The following is a 7403-nucleotide window of genomic DNA, read 5'->3' as shown; positions in this document are numbered from 1 at the left end:
TGTACTTGCTGTGTTTGCAGTACTTGCTGTACTTGCTGTGTTTGCTGTACTTGCAGTACTTGCTGTACTTGCAGCTTGCTGTACTTGCAGTTTGCAGTACTTGTTCTGCTTGCGGTGCCAAGCCTTTGAACTTTGCTGTACTTGTTCTAAATTGCGGTGCCAAGCCTTTGAACTTTGCTGTACTTGTTCTAATTGTGGTGCCAAGCCTTTTAACTTTGCTTTAATTGTTCTAATTGCGGTGCCAAGCCTTTGAACTTTGCTGTAATTGTTCTAATTGCGGTGCCTTGCAGGGCTTGGCCCCGTGTTGCTGCTTGCAGCTATATTTAGGGGCCAAGCACCGAAGGTGCAGAGGCACCTATTGTATCTGTTGGTTTTCTTATTATTATTCTTCTTCTTCTTCTTCCGCAAATGGAAGTCTATGGCAGCCCTATGAACCGTACATAGGAAAATGATGAAATTTGGCACACTTGTAGTGATGCTAGTGAATAGTAATTGGACCAATTTTTGACCCTCTAGGACCAACTCTATAGCGCCACCACCAGTTCAAAAATTCAACATTGAAATGGTTATAACTTTTGAACCCTTTGATCTAGAGACATGAAACTTAGTACACCTGATTCCACTCATCATGCTGATCACAACCAATACCTTACATTAAGACCCCGCCCATTACAGTAGTGGCCATTTTGAAATGTACAGTATTCAGTTTTTTCGCTACTCCTCCTTCAAATTTTGTCCAATTTTCTCCAAACATGCACTCAAATGATCTTCAGACTGAGCCGCATAAAAGTACTGTTCCCGATTTTTTTGTTATACTGGAAAAAAAAAGTTATAATGTCGCAAACTTAACGAGGTCCACCCAAAATAGGCTAAGAGGCTGTATCTCGGCCAAAGTTTGATCAATCAAAACGAAAATTGGTACACTTCATCAGAAGCATGTGTTGAGGTTCCAATGCAAAGTTGGGAATAGCGCCACCTATGGGTCATGAGATATGAACAATTGCTATTTTGACCAATAACTTTTGAACAGTTTGTCAGAAAATCATAATTGTGGTATCTATGGATTCCTTGCATCATGCCGAATCCGTGGATATCGATTTTGCCATGATGGGATGTACCACGTGTCCGCCATTTTGAATTTTGTCATAAATTGCAATATCTTTTAAACTATTTGACATATCAGCACACAATTTGGTAGGGATGACCGACACCATGTCCTAAAGCGACATGAGAAGTTTGATCACAGCGCCACCTAGTGTTCCAGATATATCATTGTTTTTTGAAAAAACGCTTATAACATTTGAAAATATTGTTCAAATTTTGAGTTCTTTATGACAGTATGTTCCTTGGTTTATGCCGATTTAGACGATATCTCATTTGTCATTTTCCAACAATGTGACTGGCCGCCATATTGGAGCGAATGTAAAACAGTTTTTTCGCTACTCCTCCTTCAAAATTTGTCCAAAATTGTCCAAAATTTGCTCAAATGATCTTCGGACCGAGCCGCATAAAAGTACTGTTCCCGATTTTTTTGCTATACTGTAATAAAAAAGTTATGATGTCACAAATTTAACAAGGTCAACCCAAAATTGGCTAAGAGGCTGTAACTTGTGAACAGTTTATCACAAAATCATAAAATTGGTGTCTATCGATTCCTTGCATCATGTCGAATCCGATGATATCTATTTTGCCAGGATTGGATGTACCACGTCATAAGCTAAATTAGCAATAAGCTAGCTTAGCATGCTAATCTGGTTAACATGTCATGGAACTTTTTTGTGAACTCATTCTCACACTGAACCCTCTCCTCTGCTGGTTTGAAATTCACGTCCTCTGAGTGGCGCAATCGGCTAAACCATGCTTCTCGAATCCCAAACCATTGTGGTTGTGGGTTCGAGTCCCATGTGAGACGACTTTAAAATTGTGTATAAAGTTGTCATTTCAATTCCTTCCGGCTCTGCTCTGCTGTTGGTGCTTAAATGCTCGCTGTGCTTCATTTACATGTATATTCAATTTGTTCTCTTTTTGTTCTTGCGGCTCTGCACTGCTATTGGTGCTTAAATGCTTGATGCGCTGCTGTACTTGCAGTACTTGCTGTGCTTGCTGTGCTTGCAGTACTTGCTGTACTTGCTGTGTTTGCAGTACTTGCTGTACTTGCTGTGTTTGCTGTACTTGCAGTACTTGCTGTACTTGCAGCTTGCTGTACTTGCAGTTTGCAGTACTTGTTCTGCTAAGCCTTTGAACTTTGCTGTACTTGTTCTAATTGCGGTGCCTTGCAGGGCTTGGCCCCGTGTTGCTGCTTGCAGCTATATTTAGGGGCCAAGCACCGAAGGTGCAGAGGCACCTATTGTATCTGTTGGTTTTCTTATTATTATTATTATTATTATTCTTCTTCTTCTTCTTCCGCAAATGGAAGTCTATGGCAGCCCTATGAACCGTACATAGGAAAATGATGAAATTTGGCACACTTGTAGTGATGCTAATGAATAGTAATTGGACCAATTTTTGACCCTCTAGGACCAACTCTATAGCGCCACCACCAGTTCAAAAATTCAACATTGAAATGGTTATAACTTTTGAACCCTTTGATCTAGAGACATGAAACTTAGTACACCTGATTCCACTCATCATGCTGATCACAACCAATACCTTACATTAAGACCCCGCCCATTACAGTAGTGGCCATTTTGAAATGTACAGTATTCAGTTATTTCGCTACTCCTCCTTCAAATTTTGTCCAATTTTCTCCAAACATGCACTCAAATGATCTTCAGACTGAGCCGCATAAAAGTACTGTTCCCGATTTTTTTGTTATACTGGAAAAAAAAAGTTATAATGTCGCAAACTTAACGAGGTCCACCCAAAATTGGCTAAGAGGCTGTATCTCGGCCAAAGTTTGATCAATCGAAACGAAAATTGGTACACTTCATCGGAAGCATGTTCTGAGGTCTCATGCCAAAGTTGGGAATAGCGCCACCTACGGGTCATGAGATATGACAAATTGCTATTTTGGCCAATAACTTTTGAACAGTTTGTCAGAAAATCATAATTGTGGTATCTATGGATTCCTTGCATCATGCCGAATCCGTGGATATCGATTTTGCCATGATGGGATGTACCACGTGTCCGCCATTTTGAATTTTGTCATAAATTGCAATATCTTTTAAACTATTTGACATATCAGCACACAATTTGGTAGGGATGACCGACACCATGTCCTAAAGCGACATGAGAAGTTTGATCACAGCGCCACCTAGTGTTCCAGATATATCATTGTTTTTTGAAAAAACGCTTATAACATTTGAAAATATTGTTCAAATTTTGAGTTCTTTATGACATTATGTTCCTTGGTTTATGCCGATTTAGACGATATCTCATTTGTCATTTTCCAACAATGTGACTGGCCGCCATATTGGAGCGAATGTAAAACAGTTTTTTCGCTACTCCTCCTTCAAAATTTGTCCAAAATTGTCCAAAATTTGCTCAAATGATCTTCGGACCGAGCCGCATAAAAGTACTGTTCCCGATTTTTTTGCTATACTGTAATAAAAAAGTTATGATGTCACAAATGTAACAAGGTCAACCCAAAATTGGCTAAGAGGCTGTAACTTGTGAACAGTTTGTCACAAAATCATAAAATTGGTGTCTATCGATTCCTTGCATCATGTCGAATCCGATGATATCTATTTTGCCAGGATTGGATGTACCACGTCATAAGCTAAATTAGCATTAAGCTAGCTTAGCATGCTAATCTGGTTAACATGTCACTCATTCTCACACTGAACCCTCTCCTCTGCCGTTTTGAAATTCACGTCCTCTGAGTGGCGCAATCAGCTAAACCATGCATCTCGAATCCCGAACCATTCTGGTCGTGGGTTCGAGTCCCATGTGGGACGACTTTAAAATTGTTTATAAAGTTGTCATTTCAATTCCTTCCGGCTCTGCTCTGCTGTTGGTGCTTAAATGCTAGCTGTGCTTCATTTACATGTATATTCAATTTGTGCTGTTTTTGTTCTTGCGGCTCTGCAGTGCTATTGGTGCTTAAATGCTTGATGCGCTGCTGTACTTGCAGTACTTGCTGTGCTTGCAGTACTTGCTGTACTTGCTGTGTTTGCAGTACTTGCTGTACTTGCTGTGTTTGCTGTACTTGCAGTACTTGCTGTACTTGCAGCTTGCTGTACTTGCAGTTTGCAGTACTTGTTCTGCTTGCGGTGCCAAGCCTTTGAACTTTGCTGTACTTGTTCTAAATTGCGGTGCCAAGCCTTTGAACTTTGCTGTACTTGTTCTAATTGTGGTGCCAAGCCTTTTAACTTTGCTTTAATTGTTCTAATTGCGGTGCCAAGCCTTTGAACTTTGCTGTAATTGTTCTAATTGCGGTGCCTTGCAGGGCTTGGCCCCGTGTTGCTGCTTGCAGCTATATTTAGGGGCCAAGCACCGAAGGTGCAGAGGCACCTATTGTATCTGTTGGTTTTCTTATTATTATTCTTCTTCTTCTTCTTCCGCAAATGGAAGTCTATGGCAGCCCTATGAACCGTACATAGGAAAATGATGAAATTTGGCACACTTGTAGTGATGCTAGTGAATAGTAATTGGACCAATTTTTGACCCTCTAGGACCAACTCTATAGCGCCACCACCAGTTCAAAAATTCAACATTGAAATGGTTATAACTTTTGAACCCTTTGATCTAGAGACATGAAACTTAGTACACCTGATTCCACTCATCATGCTGATCACAACCAATACCTTACATTAAGACCCCGCCCATTACAGTAGTGGCCATTTTGAAATGTACAGTATTCAGTTTTTTCGCTACTCCTCCTTCAAATTTTGTCCAATTTTCTCCAAACATGCACTCAAATGATCTTCAGACTGAGCCGCATAAAAGTACTGTTCCCGATTTTTTTGTTATACTGGAAAAAAAAAGTTATAATGTCGCAAACTTAACGAGGTCCACCCAAAATAGGCTAAGAGGCTGTATCTCGGCCAAAGTTTGATCAATCAAAACGAAAATTGGTACACTTCATCAGAAGCATGTGTTGAGGTTCCAATGCAAAGTTGGGAATAGCGCCACCTATGGGTCATGAGATATGAACAATTGCTATTTTGACCAATAACTTTTGAACAGTTTGTCAGAAAATCATAATTGTGGTATCTATGGATTCCTTGCATCATGCCGAATCCGTGGATATCGATTTTGCCATGATGGGATGTACCACGTGTCCGCCATTTTGAATTTTGTCATAAATTGCAATATCTTTTAAACTATTTGACATATCAGCACACAATTTGGTAGGGATGACCGACACCATGTCCTAAAGCGACATGAGAAGTTTGATCACAGCGCCACCTAGTGTTCCAGATATATCATTGTTTTTTGAAAAAACGCTTATAACATTTGAAAATATTGTTCAAATTTTGAGTTCTTTATGACAGTATGTTCCTTGGTTTATGCCGATTTAGACGATATCTCATTTGTCATTTTCCAACAATGTGACTGGCCGCCATATTGGAGCGAATGTAAAACAGTTTTTTCGCTACTCCTCCTTCAAAATTTGTCCAAAATTGTCCAAAATTTGCTCAAATGATCTTCGGACCGAGCCGCATAAAAGTACTGTTCCCGATTTTTTTGCTATACTGTAATAAAAAAGTTATGATGTCACAAATTTAACAAGGTCAACCCAAAATTGGCTAAGAGGCTGTAACTTGTGAACAGTTTATCACAAAATCATAAAATTGGTGTCTATCGATTCCTTGCATCATGTCGAATCCGATGATATCTATTTTGCCAGGATTGGATGTACCACGTCATAAGCTAAATTAGCAATAAGCTAGCTTAGCATGCTAATCTGGTTAACATGTCATGGAACTTTTTTGTGAACTCATTCTCACACTGAACCCTCTCCTCTGCTGGTTTGAAATTCACGTCCTCTGAGTGGCGCAATCGGCTAAACCATGCTTCTCGAATCCCAAACCATTGTGGTTGTGGGTTCGAGTCCCATGTGAGACGACTTTAAAATTGTGTATAAAGTTGTCATTTCAATTCCTTCCGGCTCTGCTCTGCTGTTGGTGCTTAAATGCTCGCTGTGCTTCATTTACATGTATATTCAATTTGTTCTCTTTTTGTTCTTGCGGCTCTGCACTGCTATTGGTGCTTAAATGCTTGATGCGCTGCTGTACTTGCAGTACTTGCTGTGCTTGCTGTGCTTGCAGTACTTGCTGTACTTGCTGTGTTTGCAGTACTTGCTGTACTTGCTGTGTTTGCTGTACTTGCAGTACTTGCTGTACTTGCAGCTTGCTGTACTTGCAGTTTGCAGTACTTGTTCTGCTAAGCCTTTGAACTTTGCTGTACTTGTTCTAATTGCGGTGCCTTGCAGGGCTTGGCCCCGTGTTGCTGCTTGCAGCTATATTTAGGGGCCAAGCACCGAAGGTGCAGAGGCACCTATTGTATCTGTTGGTTTTCTTATTAGGGGCCAAGCACCGAAGGTGCAGAGGCACCTATTGTATCTGTTGGTTTTCTTATTATTATTCTTCTTCTTCTTCTTCCGCAAATGGAAGTCTATGGCAGCCCTATGAACCGTACATAGGAAAATGATGAAATTTGGCACACTTGTAGTGATGCTAGTGAATAGTAATTGGACCAATTTTTGACCCTCTAGGACCAACTCTATAGCGCCACCACCAGTTCAAAAATTCAACATTGAAATGGTTATAACTTTTGAACCCTTTGATCTAGAGACATGAAACTTAGTACACCTGATTCCACTCATCATGCTGATCACAACCAATACCTTACATTAAGACCCCGCCCATTACAGTAGTGGCCATTTTGAAATGTACAGTATTCAGTTTTTTCGCTACTCCTCCTTCAAATTTTGTCCAATTTTCTCCAAACATGCACTCAAATGATCTTCAGACTGAGCCGCATAAAAGTACTGTTCCCGATTTTTTTGTTATACTGGAAAAAAAAAGTTATAATGTCGCAAACTTAACGAGGTCCACCCAAAATAGGCTAAGAGGCTGTATCTCGGCCAAAGTTTGATCAATCAAAACGAAAATTGGTACACTTCATCAGAAGCATGTGTTGAGGTTCCAATGCAAAGTTGGGAATAGCGCCACCTATGGGTCATGAGATATGAACAATTGCTATTTTGACCAATAACTTTTGAACAGTTTGTCAGAAAATCATAATTGTGGTATCTATGGATTCCTTGCATCATGCCGAATCCGTGGATATCGATTTTGCCATGATGGGATGTACCACGTGTCCGCCATTTTGAATTTTGTCATAAATTGCAATATCTTTTAAACTATTTGACATATCAGCACACAATTTGGTAGGGATGACCGACACCATGTCCTAAAGCGACATGAGAAGTTTGATCACAGCGCCACCTAGTGTTC

The sequence above is a fragment of the Rhinichthys klamathensis genome, unplaced genomic scaffold (assembly GCF_029890125.1).
Source record: "Rhinichthys klamathensis goyatoka isolate OS25496 unplaced genomic scaffold, OSU_Roscu_1.1 h1tg000009l_1, whole genome shotgun sequence".
In the NCBI taxonomy this organism is placed as follows: Eukaryota; Metazoa; Chordata; class Actinopteri; order Cypriniformes; family Leuciscidae; genus Rhinichthys; species Rhinichthys klamathensis.
The sequence above is the reverse complement of the archived record's forward strand: the minus strand, read 5'-3'. Positions refer to the sequence as shown.